The sequence below is a fragment of the Stegostoma tigrinum genome, chromosome 46 (assembly GCF_030684315.1).
Source record: "Stegostoma tigrinum isolate sSteTig4 chromosome 46, sSteTig4.hap1, whole genome shotgun sequence".
Taxonomy (NCBI): domain Eukaryota; kingdom Metazoa; phylum Chordata; class Chondrichthyes; order Orectolobiformes; family Stegostomatidae; genus Stegostoma; species Stegostoma tigrinum.
In genome coordinates this window covers 649,662-668,033 of record NC_081399.1, presented here as the reverse complement: position 1 = coordinate 668,033, position 18,372 = coordinate 649,662, and the positions used below count along the sequence as shown (strand labels likewise).

Sequence of the window (18,372 nt, the reverse complement as noted above, 5' to 3'; positions counted from 1 at the left end):
CTTCAAGTTTGGCACTGAGGAGACGACAGCCATTGTTTTACAAACCCGCAATAACAAAAATGTCAAACGAACGAGCCTGTCCACAAGCTCATGTTTTAACTTCAAAGTGACATCCTTACCCTCCATGCTGCCCATTATTAACACTGTCTCAACCAATGTAAGGCCTCTCAACTCCTAATCTGCCTTCAATCATTTTTTGCTGCAAATTCACCCAGCCCATTGTCAGCTTGAGGTTGGACTATTAAGTTTATCTCCTGACTCTAAGATTCAGCATAGAGTCATAGAGTCCCACAGCACAGAGAAAGTTTTTTTGGCCATTTAAATCTTCGCCAATCAAAAGCAACCATCTATTCTATTCCCACTGTCGAACACATTGGTCCACAGTGCTGTATGCTTTGACATCACAAATGCACATCTAAACATTTCATCGATGTGATAAGGGGTTCTGCCTCCAGCATCCTAACAGGCAGTGAGTTACAGATTCCTGCCACCCTCTGGTGAAAGGTTATTGGTCACACCTTCTCTTAACTTTCTGCCCCTTACCTCAAGTATATGTCCCTGGTCATTGGCGTTTCAAGGGAAAAATATTTTCCTGTCTAAACAATTTATTATCCACATAATTTTCCTGTCTAAACAATTTATTATCCACATAATTTTGTACCTCTCCATCACCACCCCCCCCCCCCCCCCCAGTCTCCTCTGACCTAAACAACACAACTCCAGTCTGTCCATTCACTCTCCCCAAGTGAAACTCTCCGGCCCAGGCAATATTCCAGTGAAGTTCCTCTGCACTATTTCCCGTCCCATCACAATTCTCCTATAATGGGGATCCCAGAACTGCGCACAATATGCTAACTATGGTCAAGCCAACATCCAGCATCACTTCCCTACTCGTAAACTCTATGCTTCAGTTGATAAAGGCAATAGATGGGTGGTAAACCTTTCACATTCTCCACATCTGTTTCATTTACCCATCAATTCAAATCTTATTCATCTACATTGGTTGCCAGTGACTGATAATTTCCAGCTTAAGACTCCCACTGCTCTGTTCAACTGTTACCATCATGTCTCTATTAAAAAAAAAACACCTTCAGTCTGTCAAACATCTCTCTTTCTAGAATTTGCATCTGCTTTTGTCATACCCTGTTGCGAATCTTCTGCTCAGACCACCCCTGTTGATGGAGTAACAAGGTGTGGATCTGGATGAACACAGCAAGCCAAGCAGCATCAGAGGAGCAGGAAAGCTGACGTTTCGGGCCTAGGCCCTTCTTCAGAAACCAAAAAAAAAACTCTGAAGAAGGGTCTAGGCCCAAAACTTCAGCCTTCCTGTTCCTCTGATGCTGCTTGGCCTGCTGTGTTCATCCAGCTCTTCACCTTGTTATATCGGATTCTGCAGCATCTGCAGTTCCTACTATCCCGTTGATGAAGTGTTCAGTTGTTCAGATTCCCCACCTCTGGAATTAACAACATAAAATTTCACTATCATCATCCTCCTCAGACTATGGTTTTCTCGTGTCTCTGGTCATCTCTAAACTTTCTGAAGTTCAAATGTCATAGTTAAATGCATTGCGTTGTGACTTAGTAAAATAACATCACCTTGGACCCTGAATGACAGAGGAAGACAGTTCGAAGTGAGAATACACCAACACTTGGTATACCATTAAATTCTTGTGCTCTCTTTTGCTGATTTCTGACTGTTTTACCACCTTCCAAAGATGTACAAATTAGTCTGTTTTCTACATTACTCATCATTTCCCTGAGGTTGTAATTATCTAGAACTTGCTCCATCTGAATAGCCCACTGTAACAAAAAGCATCTAAAAGTGACGATAATTTTCATTGTGATAGTGATTCCCAAACTATTGACTGTTCACAACGAATTCAGTCAATGCCACTGATTTGGATTAACGTTTCTTTGCCCACATTCCTTTTTCACTCTTGCTCCTCAAATATTATTTCACTTTTGTTTTAACAGCAAATTATTTCACTTAAGGAGAAGAGGAGCTCCTCAGAAAGTTCAAAACTTTTTCTCAGTCTGGTGATGGAGAAAGGCTCTCAGGCAAGGAGGGTGATGTGGCAATCCTTTGTGCAAATACGCAAGGGCGTCCCAAAGCTTGGTAAAGTATTAGAAAACATAGAAACTCTCGGCAAGGTTCGATCTCTTCCTACATTACAATGAAGGAATAAACAAAATATCGATCGTACAACATTATTGCACAATATCATTTATTATTCAATTTAAAATTATTTGAACAGTTATCAATTCAATTGACTACATGGATATCACTCGACGTTTGTCAGAAATTCCCACTGACCTGAAAGGTAATTGTGAAAATTGCACGGAGATATAGAATAAGACAATTCTCACTTGCATAGCTGCATCCTCGTATGAAAATCCCAAGGCACTTCACATAAGCTACCGCCAACACAACTGTGATCAAATGTGTGTGCAAAAATCAATACTCAACGTCATAATACACATGCAAGAAGGTTTTGCACGTGGATTCGAGGGTTTAGCTGATTTCAAACGGAGATGAGAAGGAATTTTCACTCAAAGAGAGTAATGAACGTCTGGAATCCTCTAATCGAGAGTGTTGTAGAGCTAGATCAACGAAAGCATTTTAAAAAGTAGGTGGATGGACTTCTGAGATATCGGGAAGGGAAGCCTATGAGGAACTAGCAAGAAAGAGGATTTGAGGTGTGGATATGTCACTCATGATGTTATAGATTGGCGGGATGTGTTCAGTTCTGAATGACCACCTCCTGTTCCTAGTTTCAGAGATAATGGGAACTGCAGATGCTGGAGATTCCAAGATAATAAAATGTGAGGCTGGATGAACACAGCAGGCCAAGCAGCATCTCAGGAGCTCCTGAGATGCTGCTTGGCCTGCTGTGTTCATCCAGCCTCACATTTTATTATCCTGTTCCTAGTTGCTGTGTTCTAATGGACTTATTGCCAGGAAGTTACAAAGCTCATTTGGCTCAAGTATGTATTTCTTTGTCAAAGAGTAGAAGACATTACATTTCATGTTCACTTTTACACTTGGTTATATACTTTGCTGACGATCAGCCCATTTTCTGTATTAATGTTGTAAATTATCTCAAAGCACTGTATTAAACGAAAAAAAAACTTTGCCCAAGCCAAGTTCATAAAACCTCCTGAATGCTTTTGTCACCTTTCATTCACATTACCTACCATTGGCGATTTTCAACAGAGATTCCAGAGGGTGAACTTCAATTTTCTACAGACAGGAATTCTGAACAATAAGGTACTTCATTCTATCGATTCATAACTGGTCCACTTTCATTGAGATAAACGAGATGAGTAATCTTCACAAGTTCTGTTGCAATACTAATTTTCTATTTAGTGCTTTTCTTGCACTGTGTAATGTAACATTCTGTATTAACAGCCTACGTTGGTACAGCAGCATCGAAAATCTGATGTGATAGTCAAATACTTAGAAAGGACTTTCCAAAGTCCAGATCATCCAGAGCTGAAGGCACGGTTGTCAATGGAGGAGCAACGGTTTGAGGGTTGGTTAACTATCAGAAAGCAAGAGTGAGGATAAATGGATGTTATCCTTTTTGGTTGACTATCAGCGCCTAGCGGTGTGCCTCAGGGATCAGTGTTGGGAATGCGTTTTTTTCACAATTTACGTAGATGATTTGGAGTATGGGACCATGTCTAGTGTGTCAAAGTTTGCAGATGGTACTGAGATGAGTTATTGAGCAAAGTGTGCAGAGGCCACTGAAAGCCTGCAGAGGGATATAGCCAGGTTAAGTGAGTGCACAAGGGTCTGGCAGATGGAGTATACTTTTGGTAAATGTGACGTTACCTACTTTGGCCAGAGTAACAGGAAAATTGACTGTTATTTAATTGGTGAAAAATTGCAGCCTGTTGTTGCGCAGCGGGACCTGGGTATCCTTGCGCATGAATAACAAAGTTTTTGTGTGCAGACGTTTTTCAATTTGCTGACAGGTGAGGGCGTCACTGGGTGGGCAACATTTATTGCCAATTCCTAGCTCACAGTCAACCACATTGTTGTGGTCTGGAGTCACATATAGTGACCAGGGAAGGATGGGTTTTGCCTGGACAATTGATTCATTTTCATCATTAGAACCTTAATTCCAGAAATTTTCATTGTACTAAAATTCCACTATCTGCTGTGGTGGTATTCCAACCCAAGTCCCTAGAGCGTTGTCTGGGTCCCTGGGTTCACAGTCCAGAGATAATACCACTAGGCCATTGCCTCCCCTCAGGTGCAGCAGGCAATTAAGAAAGATGGCCGTTAAAAACAGGAAGGTTATGTTGTAGCTATATAACGTGCTGGTGGAGTACTGTATACAGTTTTTGTCTCTGTACTTTAGAACGGAGATATTGGCACAGGAGGGAGTGTACAGGTGGCTCAATAGGCTTATTCTGGTGCTGAGAGGATTAGTTTATGAGTATAGATGAGTAGAGTGGGACTATATTAATTGTAATTTAGAAGAATCAGGACGTTCTTATGGAAACATACAGAACTATGAGGGGAGTATATAAGATAGAAGCAGGGAGGTTGTTTCCATGGGCAAGTATAACTAGAACTAGGGGGTTAATGCCTTAAAATAAGGTGAAACAATTTAGACTGAACTGAGGAGGAACTTGCTCACCCAAAGGGCGGTGAATCTATGGGATTCCCTGGCAAGTGAACCAGGCGAGGCTATGTTTTTAGACAAAAATACATAGATTTTTGCACTGTAATGATATTAAGGCTTATGGTGAGTGGAGAGTTATTGAATTCACGGGTGGTTTACAATGACATGCCAGTGTGATGACATACACGTGTTCAAGTCCGAAGGAAGAAACAGGAATGGATAATTTCAGTAGCATATTTTTTGGGGGTGAGAAAAACAATTTGACAGACATGCAAGTTAATATTCTTAGCAACTGAAAGACCAACATTTCAGGTCAAGCTCATGGTTGGTTAGGACACTGAATAGAACCCTTAGACAGAAATGATCTTTTATTCACCCAGTTCACAAAATACATCAGTAAAATTCTGAAATGTTGCACACTGAACCGTCCGTACAAAATCTCCCATTCTCCAATGATATACAAAATACTATTTCTGCAATCTGCCGAATTAATGGTTTAAATGTCCCGTCTGTAGTTGGCTAAAGAATATAGTACACAGTCATTAACAATCAGCATTAAACTAACACTTTCACAGAAATTTCCACGATTTGGAATCAAAAGAATCAAGTGACATATCAATTTGTATCGGCTATTGGTCATTTCTTAGTGTGATAATAAGTAACCGTTTTTTATTGTCAAATTTTTCACGAGTTGTGAAATGTGCTTCAGAAATTATTTTTATTTTCACACAATTAACACTGAGAAACACTTTGTGCCTGTTTCAATTGAAGATGTTGAGCAGAGACACAGGGTGATGCTTCGGACCCAGACGGAAACTCTGAGAGTGAAGACTATTCTAGTCAAGGAGAAGGTGAAGATTTTTCAGCTGATTGATCGATATACTGAGCTCACACTCATTTCTACTGTCTGTGATCGGACACTTGTAGAACATGAACTGCTGTCAAGGGGCCGAAAACATGAGGAGTGGAGAGAGAAGCATCTCCGGAGAGAGTTGGAAAAAATCCGAATAGATCAATTGTTCCAGAGGAGCTTTTACTCCACTAGTTCCAACTCGGGGAGTTCATCTGCAGTGAGCGGTGTTCAAGGCATCGGAAAAAACAACAATGGTGCAAAAGATTATCTGTGACTGGGCCACTGGGAAAATCTACCCACAGTTTCAATTTGTTTTCAGTTTTAAATTCAGGGATTTAAACACTGTTAACTGTAAAATAAACTTGAAGAGTCTGATCCTCAGTTCCTACCCTTACTTGTGTAATGCTCTTGGATCCCTCTTGAAGAGCCCAGAGGGATTGCTGTTTAATTTCAATGGTTTGGATGAATTCAAGGAACAAATTGATTTTTCGGACAACCGGATGTGCACAGATCCAGATGCTGGTGTGAAGTGTCTGACATTGTGTACAGTTTAATCCGGCACAAACTGCTCCCGGGATGCTCAGTGTTAGTGACCAGCCGCCCCACTGATTTGCACTTATTGGAAAAGGCTGAGATCAGTGTCTGGGCTGAAATCCTGGGATTTGTTGGGGAAGAGTGGAAAAGATATTTCCACAGGTTTTTTGAAGATCAGGCTGTGGCAGCAGCTGCTTGCAAACACGTGGAGGAGAATGTGATCCTGCACACCATGTGATACAACCCTTCGTGCTGCTGGATCCTTGGCCTGTCACTGAGCCCCTTCTTCACACAACAAGACTGGAAACAGCAGCAAGTTCCTAAGACCATCACCCAACTCTATTCCAACTATATTTACAACATTCTGAAACACCATGGCCGAGAGACTGAAAGCCCCCGTGATGTACTAATGAGGCTTGGTCAGATGGCCTTCACTGGAGTCTCTGAGAAAAAGAGTGTTTAGAAATGGAGATTTAGTCCGGTATGATCTGCAACATTGCCAGTTCCTGTCTGGGTTCCTGATGGAACTGTTGGAGAGAGATCATTCCACCCAGAGTGTAGTTTACACATTCCCGCACCTCACCATCCAGGAGTTTGTTGCTGCACTTGCACAGTTCCTGTCTCCGGGGCCTGGGAATATCAAACAACATCTCAGTGAGTGCCATGGCAAGGCAGATGGGCGGCTTGAGATCTTCTTACGTTTTCTTGCTGGTCTCTCCTCATCACAGTCAGGTCGGCTCCTGGAGGAGATTTTGGGAAGGTTCTGTCTTCAAACCACCTGGCAAGTGATTGATTGGGTGAAGGCAACTGTTGAAGGTCAGATTCAAAAGGCACAAATGAAGCTGGTAGAAGAAACCTCATGAAGTCACTGCACTATCTGTTCGAATGCCAGAATAAAGCTCTTGCTCAGTCAACTGTGGGATCTATGGAAGCTCTCAATTTGGAGGGAGAACGCCTTACTCCAATGGATTGTACTGTCCTTTCACATGTTCTCAAACTCTGTGATGTAATCCAGGAGCTCCAACTAAAGGACTGTTGCACTCAATATGACGGACTACAGCTCCTGGCATCTGTTCTACCAAATTGCCGGATACTGAGGTAATTGTTATGTGGCTAAATGTTCACAACTTTGTGAGTAACTCGAGGAATTAATTGTTGCTCTATTCTGATAAGCATAAAGCATCTCCATAAGGACCAGGTGCTGAGGGTAACAGGTATAACACTGATAATTCCAACCTTTTCTCAATGCACCAGAACCCCAGAGTTTATGGAACCTCTCCCTTGTGTGAGCAGGTGCAACATAATTGGAGAAACCAGAAGATTTCCTCCAGACAGAGAGAAATCTACACAAGTCATAAATGCAGTATTTTTTCCTGCAATTGACAGAATGAGAACTAATAATGTCGTAGTTGTTCAACATTAGCATCTAACTGAGACAGTTGGTCTCGAACCAAGGACAGAAGCAGAATTCTAATCCACTGAGAGCAATGTGCACTACCTGTAATCTCCCTTCATTAAATTCTTGATTAACAATCCCCCTCGTGTATGTTACAACACTGGCAGCTCGACAGTTGATTCCTTTCTATTCCCTGACTGGATGTTTTCTTTTTCCATTTTCACTTGGATTTAATCTGCAGAGCAATAATCTCGGCGATGCAGGAGTGAAATTATTATCTAACGCTCTGAGACACTCCGAATGCAAAATTGAAAAACTGTGGTAAGTGCAGAATCACGAGATTGTCACGAGATTTCAATAAGTCACTTTCTTGTATGATACCACATCCTTAGTCCCAATCACGTTGTTATTCTTGAACATTGACATAATCATAGAAATTGACCGCACTTGGAAAGGCCCTTCAGCCCATCGAGTCTGTACCAATCAGAAACTGTTACATCATCAAATTAAACATATTTCCCAGGCATTGCATAATCATTCCTCGATTCATTAGATGTGGGCATCATTGAATGGACCCTGAATTTGTTGCCCATTCCTAGTTGTACTTGAGAAAGTGGTGGTGAACTGCCCTCTCAAGCTGCTACAGTCCACTTGCTGTGGCTAGGCCCACAATGCCCTGAGGGAGGGCATTCTAAGATTTTAACCGAGCAGCACTGAAGGAACGGTGATATATTACCAGGTCACGATGGTGAGTGGCCTGGTGTGGAATTTGGAGAGGGTGGTGTTCCCACCTGTCCTTCCAGATGGAACTGTGTGTTGTTCATATTGTTTGTGTCAGATATTTCATAAAGAGTGCTTGATAAATCCGAGCATGTCTAGTCATGTACTTGCAAACACTGCACTCTAATGAAAAGTAATAGCATTATGAAGAACAATGCAAACAATGCACTTTACCGCAAAGGCAAGATATGTTCACGTTGATGCAGTCGCATCAAGCAGGTGGACAGTTTCCACATGATATGTTTCTGGAAATCTCTTGGCATCATGAGCAAACCAAACTGTAGCCATTAGCATGCTCACAGCTCGTATTTGCTTGGACTTCAGATACTTACCATTCATGCAGAGCTTAGGTGGAGTAGATTTGCAGATAGTATCTGTCTTCCAATTGTTACAAATCCTTCTGGCAGTCAGGCTCCTGTTTAACCCAATGGAGCTTGATACCTGGCAGAGTGTGTAACAAGTGACTGTTGTGATCCCATCCATTCTGTGTCCTCACTATGTTGTCATCTTGGTGCCAAGTGTCGTTTCGCTTCCTCTGCCCTCCAGGCTGGATCATATTTATCTCACAGAAGCAGCTATTGAAGAATTGACCCCCGCCATCGTCACCAACCAATCGCTGAAAGGTTTGAACATGCATAAAAATAAGCTGGGGGATTCAGGGATAAAGCGACTCGCTGTGGCTCTGAAGAACCCGGAATATACAATACAGGAATTAGGGTAAATCACAAAGAATCAGACTGTGTTTATGTTAATGCGATATATCAATGTTGTGCACTCATATCAATTCCCTAACATCAATTATCCTTTCTCCCACCCTCCATTGTACAAAGGCAGACTGGGCTAACTTGGATGGCATTCACACTGAAATTTGGAAGATTGGGATGGATTTCATTTAGATGCGTAAAATTCGGTTAAGAGTTGACATATTTGTGAGGACGAAGTTTCCCCTGTCTGCAGCTGCGAGACAGGGCTGCCGGTGATGGCCTTGGTTTCTTATCTAAATTAAGAAATTCCATTCTCAGCATGCAGTGTCAGCCCATTTGCACTGAGATGAGGAGAATGCTCTTCACTCAGAGTGGAATTCGTTCTGAATGAATGGATGGCATGTCACTGAATATATGGGCATGGAGAGAGAGCCTACGTACGAATATGATATCGAGGATGAGCCAGGTTCACACAGAATTTAGAAGCAATTTTAAAGGGCCAAATGGCCTGTCTCTTGATTCTATTTCCTGTTTCTGACATTTATGAGCATGCTAACATGCACGACTCTGACTGAGGTAGTTCAAGAAGACAGTGCAAAAGCAGCTTGTACATGGCATTATGGACTGTCAATGAATGTCGATTGTGTCATGAGATCTCAAGTTTAAGTCAGAGTGTGATTGTAGTGTGCTGTGATTGTCCAGGAGTTCTGTTGTTTATGTTTTCTCTTTCACATTCCTAGCCTTGAAGAAACTGCTCTCACTGGTTTCTGTGTTGAAGACCTCACCCTGGCTCTCGCTGTAAACCAATCCCTGATTAGTCTGAACCTGAGTAAAAACAATTTAGAGGCTTCAGGACTGGAAGTCTTGTCTACTGTTCTGAACACCCCGAACAGCAGAATAGAGAGATGGCAGTGAGTGCTGAGACCTTCATCATCACTGACTGATCGGCTCTCCTTTCCAAAATAACATCTCCTTCCAGATCAACTTTCCAGCCAATGCTTTATGCTTCTTTCTGAAGAGATCTGTCATTTCCCTCTTCTCTATTATGCAAATGACTTTTTCTGGTCATTTGTTCCACTTTCTTACCATTGAGAGCCAATCAGTTGATAAGAAATCCAGTTCCCCATCACATCTATCTTGGACTTGCTTCCATCAGCGTCCTTTCACACAATCACCACACCAGCCCAATTACACAGACTCAGAATGGCTTTATTATTTATACATCTTTTCTGGCAACATTTCCACAACTACAGAGTAGCGGAATCACACCCCGACTTTTTCCTCCTCTGTTTTTCGCCCCAATAAAGCCCTGACCAGTCCCAGCCTTTCCTGTCCTTCGTATGACCCTGGTCTCTGATACGACACGTTAAGTTAACACTGAGTCAAACATTAACTTCACATAACTAGTTTAGCAAATCAAATGCAGAATTAGCTCATTAAAGTGCAATAAGTTCCAATTTTCTGCTGCTATCACTCTCAACATTTCAGTGTTTTTCTGATCTGCAAACATTACCCTTCTCTTCTTCACTGAAATCATCTTCTGTTTCTTTTTAGTTTTCTCTTCATTCTCCTCACCATTGACTAACACGGAAAAATTAGAGTCAACTTTCACACTCAGGATGCTTTTGTTTTTAGATTTCCTAGAATCATAGAATCATCAAATCCCTACAGTGTGGAAAGAGGCTCTTCAGCCGAACAAGTCCACACTGACCCTTGTAGTATCCCATCCATATCCATACAACACACCTAATTTACACCCCCCCGAACACTATGGGCAATTTAGAATGGCCAATCCACTCAATGCACATCTTTGGACCGTGGGAGGAAGCTGGAGCACCCAGAGGAAACCTAGTCTCAGCTCTTATCCCACAGGGTCAGGTTTAATCTGTGTATTGCCTAGCCCCAGATCTTACCTCGCTGAGTCAAATTTAATCTGTAGATGTACTCACTGAGTCTTTATATTACTGGGGCAAGTTTAATCTGTAGGTTTGCTCGTCTCAATCATTTTATCACCTTGCCAAGTTTAATTTATAGATTTCCTAGCCCCAGTCCTTACCTCGCTGGGCCAAGTTTAATCTGTAGATTTTCTAGTCTCAGTCTTTACCTAATTTGGTCAAATTTAATCCGTGGATAGCCTAGTCCCAGTCTTTATATCGCTGGACCAAGTTTAATCTGTGGATTTCATAGCCCCAGCCCTGATCTCATAACCATATGAGACTCAGCCTCTGTTGCACTAATGTTACTTATGGTGCACTATAAAACACCCAACGTCATTTCTTGGATATCAAGTTGGTTAACAGATTCCTCTACTCGGGTACAGTCTGACAAAATCTGTGTCATCAATCCCAATGTTTTCGTACAATAGATTATTAATCATCTCAGCCTTTGCAACCCACTAATGCATTTCCAACATGATTTCCATCGATAATTTGGATCCGCACTTACTTCATACGATGAAGCTGAAACTTGCTTCCATTCCCTGTCGGGACATCTTCAATCACATTCATTGATGTGTCGCAACATTGGAACTGCCCTCATCAAATCCCAAATAACATTCCCTGTTGCTTTCTTTTATCATTCCATCTCATCCTCCTCAGCTGTTCTGCAGCTGTATAGAAACTCGATGACCTCATCCCCCGCTAAAGCCCCTCCTGTGTTATATAACAGTGACAACATCTGATAGCCCTGTCGTTTAGAATTAACATTCCAGAGTCCTTAAGGAACTGGCTCTGGAAATAATAGATGCGTTGGTTGGCAATTTTCAAGATTCAACAAGCTCTGAATGATTTTCTACCGAATGGACTGTAATGTAACCCCACTGCATAAACGCAAGAGTCCATCATAAAAGATTTAGCAGCTGAGCACTTGGAAAACAGTGACAAGATTACAAATAGTCAGCATTGATTTACAGAAGGAAAATCATGATTGACAAATTCTTGGGATATTCAGCGAGGCCCAGTAGATATGGTTTATTTGGACTTTTTATAAAGTCCCATACAAGAGATGGATACACAAGATGAAAATACATGGGGGTTGGTGTAGCGTACGGTATAGATAGAGAACTGGTTGGCAGACAGGAAACAAACTGTAGTAATAGACAGTTTTTGTTCTGAATTGCAGGCTAATGGGATACCTCATCGATGAGAATGAGCACACCAGCTCTTCACAGCATACATTAATGATTTAGAAGAGAGTCTACAGGTTACATTTTCAAGTTCGTAGACAATACAAATTTGGATGGAAGGGTGAACGGAGAGGAGGATACAGAGATGTGCCAGCGTAATTTTTAGAAGTGTCACAAGTTGGAAAACACATGGTAGATGTGTATAGTGGTGTTAAATAGGGAGTTATCCAAAAGCTGGAAGGCAGATTATTATCAAAATGATGATTGCTTGGGAAGGTGCAAAAAGACCAGCGTATAATTGTACACAAGGCTCGGAGAGTTAGCATGCAGGAGTAGTAGGTAGTGAAGAAGGTAAATGGTATGTTGACTTTCAAAGGAAGAGGGCGCAAATACAGGTGCAGGGATGTTGTGATGAAGTTATACAGGATCTTGGTGAGACCATAGGATAGTGTGTGCACTTTTACCCTACTTAGTTGTAGAAGATTGTCCTGGCAATGCGGGGACTGATTCATGGGTTGGCAGGACTGATTTACGAAGAAACACTGGATCAGTTAGGATGATATTTACTTGGAGCTTCAAAGGATGAAAGATAATCTGAGGGGATTCGACAAAATTCCAATAAGACTAGGCGCAGGTTAAATGCAGAAAGGAAGCTTCTGTTTACTGCCGGTCCAGAGCTAGGAACCTCAGTCCAACATATCTAAGAGGACATAGAACATAGAACAATACAGCGCAGAACAGGCCCTTCGGCCCTCGGTGTCATGCCGACCTGTGAACTAATCTAAGCCCATCCCCCTACACTATCCCATAATTATCCATATGCTTATCCAACGACTGTTTAAATGTCCCTAATGTGGCTGAGTTAACTACATTGTCAGGCAGGGTGTTCCACGTCCTTACCACTCTCTGAGTAAAGAACCTGCCTCTGACATCTGTCTTAAATCTATCACCCCTCAATTTGTAGCTATGTCCACTTGTACAAACAAATGATATGACTTAATACATTTCAGACTGAGAAGGAGGAGAAATTTCTTCATCCAGACAATGGTCAGCCTCTGGAATATTTCATGAGAGGACAAGATTGAGGCAAAATCATTAAATACATTTGGAAATGAGTTAGACATCATTCTTATGGCTAGCTGTGGCAAAGCATATCATGGAGAAAGTGGAAACAGAAGACAGAGTTAATTGATCAGCTATGAGCATATTGAATGGTAGAGCAGGCTCTAACGTCTGAACGGACTACTCTTGGAATTTTCAGCTAACTAAACTGTTAGTGAAAATATTACTTCTAGACTAAATTCTCTAAGAGGAAAGTCAATATCTTTGAAGTTCTACCATTTTCGTACCTCTCTAATTCCAAGGATTCTCATTCATGGATTTTCATGCAAATGCAAGACCATCATACCTCTTTCTCCAATCATTTTGCAGTTTGTCTTGCTTTTTGCAGCCCTCAAAATCCGACCTTGTTCATCTCCATATTTTTGTTTTTGGAGACATCCCTTCGATCCACTGAAACATTTACTTCCAGAATACACTCCTAATTCCACTGCACTGCGAAGGTTTCAAACCTTTTCTTGAACTTAGCCTTTTCTTTTACCATCTAAATATCAGTTGATGTGATTATCTATCTTATTGTTTCTAATCACGATTCCTGTAAACGTATGTGATATTTTGTATAAGTACTATGTGGAATATTTTTTAATTCTGTTTCTGGATTATTCTATACTGTTTATTTTCATCCCTATCTCTGATATTATGACGAATGCTTATTGTAGGTTCACAATGATGATTGCTATGTATTTCTTCCTATCACCCTCAGCTTGGACAATAATGGCCTAATGGATAGATTCAATGAGGATATTTATTCCACTCTCATTAAAAACCATTCACTGAGGGAACTAAATATGGATAACAATAAACTCGGAGAATCAGGAATAAAGCTATTAACTGCTGCCTTGAAGAGCCCAAACTGTAAAATACAGAAGCTTCAGCAAGTACAAGGTTGTGTGAGCTCTCTTTACAAGAACACGGCAGCATGTGCAGAAAGTTACTCATGCCAGAAACAACACAAGTTTGATGTTATTCCTGTCAGTCACTGATTCATTCAAGAACACAGAACAGCACTTGTATAAATGAGTGTTAATAAAATGCATGAGGCATTTTGTCAAATTCCCCTTCTGTTTTTGTTCCCTCTCACTGACCTGAAGACTGGTGAATAATGGCCTGACAGATTCTTGTGCTGGGGATCTGTCGCCTCTCTCAGTGCGAACCAGTCACTAATGGTTCTTAACTTGGGCAATAATAAGCTTGGAGATTCAGGAGTGAAAGTGTTGTCTGCAGCTCTGCGAAACCCGGACTGCAACATTCAAGAACTACGGTGAGTAGCAGATGACATAAGGATGTGTTCGTAGTGTCGCAAAGTCTAACTATGTACATCATGATCTGTATGAATAATCTGTTTTCAGTAAAGAACAGGAATACGGATCGTTATTCCTGTTTGTTTTATTTTTCTCCCTAATCTGTAGGTTGTGGCATAATGACCTCACAGATTCTTGCGTTGATGACATTGCTTCTGTTCTAAGTACAAATCGATCACTAACGATTCTAAACCTGCGCAAAAATCCATTGGGAGATTCAAGAGTGCAGCGACCGCTCGGAGCTTTGAGAACGTTGCCTTTTGAATTGAAAGAACTGCAGTAAGTGAAATTCTGAATTGAATGCTTGACACTGAATTTTACTGTGACTATCAATGATTGGTTTATAAATGGGTGGTTTACACTTTGATGTGTTTGTTTTGCTGCTGATGAAATGTGCCCAAATGTTTTCCCTCACTCTCATCCCCAGGTTATCAAATGTTGGGATCACAGATTGTTGCACTGAGGATCTCACCTCAGCTCTCAGTACAATCTGGTCCCTTGTCAGTTTGTCACTGGTATCAAACTCCTTCACGGACAGAGCCATCCCCTCCTTTCGTCACGTTATACTGAGCTGTAAGAATTTAGAGCATGTTTGGTGAGTATTTGAAAAGTAAGGCAGTAAGAGCTCAGCCCTATTTCTGTGCATGTTCCTTGTTAGAAGGATTCATTATTTCACACTGACCTTGTCTTTAACTATTCCGTTCCTATTTTAATCTTCATTCTCTTTCAGGCTGAAATGGAATAAGTTCAGTTCGGCTGGACTGAATGAGTTGAAATCCTTGAGGGAATCCAGGCCTGGCCTGAGAGTGTTTGTGTAAATGTATTAACGTTTAATCTGAAACAATATGATTGGAACCAAGCGAAAGGAATCCCGCAGATCTGGGGCAACTTGGAAGAAAACAAACTGAAGGACATTGTTGCTGGTATAATTGATGATTGCGTTGGATGACTTTGCTGTCTGTTTGCTTGTTCCTGAATGCGAAAGCTCAATTAGGTGACGTATGAGATTCTAGGGATCTGGCCATTGTGATGCTTGATTCCTTTTCATGAGATTATTGGTGTTTGAACATATCCAACGTTGACCCTACTGAGAGGACTGGTACAACACCGCTCAATGAACATGGTCTCCACGAAACATCTCAAATATACACCAAACCTCTTTGAGGTGGAAATCTATCAAACAAATTGGAATAGTGAAAATATTATAACTCACATGTGGTGCTTTAACATAAATGACAGGCAGCAACTAGTGCGGGACGACGGGGATCATGGGCCATGGCGCCAGCTCTGCACAATCTATGGTAATGAATTGCATAAGGGAACTGAACGTGATGTCTCAAAATTTCTTGATCTGTGAGGGTGATGCTGTGATGTTGCAGTGTGATTTGGACTTGCTGAGTGCTTGAGTAATTGAAGTATAATGGGTAAAAGTAAAGTTATCCACTTTGATAGCATAAAAAAGGAAGGGATGTTATTATCTGTATGGCTGTAAATTGAGAGAGATGACTGTTCACTGAGACTGCGGTGTCCTCGTGCATCAATCTCTGAAAGTAAATGTGCAGCATAGCAGGCAGTGAAGAAGGCAAACTGTATTTGGCTTCTTTTACCAGACGATTCAAGTACAGGCAAAAGGATGTCTTGCTGCAATTCTATAGGGCAGCAGTGAGGTCAAGCCTGGGGTATGGTGTGCTCTTTTAGTCTGCTTAGCTGAGGAAGGGTATTTTTGCTCAAGAGGGAATAGAGCAATTTTTGCCAATTTGACCCCTGGGACGGCAGGACTATTGACTCAGGGAGTGATGAGCCTGTGGAATTCACTCCTACATAAAGTATTCAAGGCCAACACATTATGGGATCTCGAGGAAGAGTTAGATATAGCTCTTGTGGCTCAAGTGATATGGGGCAGGGTACTGAGATTGCTGAGAAGCCATAATTAGTAAGTGTATCAAATGTTGCAGGGAAAAGGCAGGAGAATTTGGTCGAGTAGCATATCATCCACAATCAAATGGCAGAACACATTTGATGGTCAAATTTCCTAATTTTGCTTCAATATCTTATTGTCTATTGAACACCAGAGAAGGATTGAGGTGTCACATGGCCTGCTATTTTCTATGTGAGATCAGTTGTATTTTTGTTTTCAGTCAGAGATATTTGCACTTTGGAACTTCTTTTTACCTTCACAGAGACAAGATTGGGTTTGAGCATTAGATCGGAGACTAATTGAACACAGCAATCAGAGTTTGAATGTATGCAGTACAGTGTAAACATACAAAAACAGTGACATAATTTGATAGAAAGAAAATAGTATTCACTTTGCTTATCACTAATCAGGATGTGCAAAGTGAAACATCATTTATTTCAGGAAAAAGTGTTTTTATTTTCTCTCTCCCCTTCCCGTTGACCATTTCTCAAAGAAACATGTTTCAAATTCTTGTGCACCATTTGCACTCACACATTCTACTTCTGTCCCCTTTTTTTCACTCAACTTAATTCTTTATTTTCCTGTTTTTATATTTGGTGTGCTTTGTCTTTTTGTCTTCAGCACAGTTTCTCCATGGTAACGGGAAAGTGAAATATAATAACAAAAGACCAGAACAGCCCAGGATTTACCAGTGATGGCAAGTATGAAAAGGGTGAAAACAGAATGGCCCACAATTTGGAAATTTCTGAGAACTGAATACTTTAAAGGATGGGAGTCCGAGATCAGGAAATAAACATATGAAGAATTAGTTTCTCACCTTCGATTAACTATGGAGGTCTGCTCAAATTTCAGGAGTGTACATTCAAGTTAATGAACGAAAAGGAGGCTTTTTTTAAGAGAAGGTGCTTTTCAACACATTGCACACCAAAAGACTACAGGGATCTCCACAGAGCTCCAGGGCAGAACCCAAAGCCCTGTTGTTACCTGTCAATAATCCTTTTGCATATGTCTAGGACATTGATTGGATCTCCCATGCATAAATCCCTGAGCTTAGAGGTTGGGATGCCACTCTATAATCAATCAAGATTTCAAATGATATTTAGTGAGAACTAGCTAGAAAGTTAGGGGTTTAGAGTACAAAGTAATAAGTGAGGAAAATATGTTAACTTATTACATTTCTTAGGCAACATATCCTTAGCTTTGAATAAGTTTATCCCACAACTGTAGGAAGGTTGTATGTTGTTGAAGGTTGCACACCCAGAAGGTTACGTTTCAAACAAGCACAGGAACAGAAGTGGACAATGAAGACCCAAAATCTTATTCTGCAGTTCATGTAGGGCGTGGTATCCAGCTTCTACACACAATTTGCAGTGAATTTTGTCGAAGTTCATCCCGAGCAGCTCCATATGAGTGCTTTATTGTCTGTTGCCCTGGACGCAACGATGCGCCTGAAGAACCACCAACTTGGTAAAATATGTCCTATAGTACGTTGGAAACATATTGGTCATCAGTGTAAAGATTTGACCTTGGTGCATTCCAAGGAGCAGAAGACCACCAATTATGGTCTTTGTGCAAAAATATTCAGAAGGCCTGTTATGTTTGGAGATCTCCTTATGGTTTTAATGTCAACGTAAATCCATTCATGTCATGTATACTAAAGGTCACGTTTTAAGAATAGGATTGCCATTGAAAGTAAGGATTGACATAATCTCAGTGCATTCAATACAATATCTGAAGTGAGTTGCTTTGCTTTGTATCTGGGATAATTTATGCATAAAGTATATTTTTCCAAATAAATTTTTTTTAAAATTCTATACAATTCGCATTCATTTCATCTGCATCCTTTATACTTCTCAAAGAAATGTTATTTCAATTGAATTCAATTGCGATTTGAAAGTTTTTAATTGTCGAAACATCAACGTCTTTCAGGGAATTCGACATCCATTTGTATTGGTTTGTTTTCCTCTGGGGATCTCTCCAAACTAACCAAGCATAACCTTACGGTCACT

The 18,372-nt window shown here is 41.0% G+C and overlaps 1 pseudogene; it reads left to right on the top strand.

Annotated features, from left to right (window-relative positions):
• The window catches only part of LOC132207382 (NACHT, LRR and PYD domains-containing protein 3-like), a 26,594-nt pseudogene extending 11,331 nt beyond the window's left edge, over window positions 1-15,263 (top strand).
• The last annotated feature ends 3,109 nt before the right edge of the window (window positions 15,264-18,372 follow it).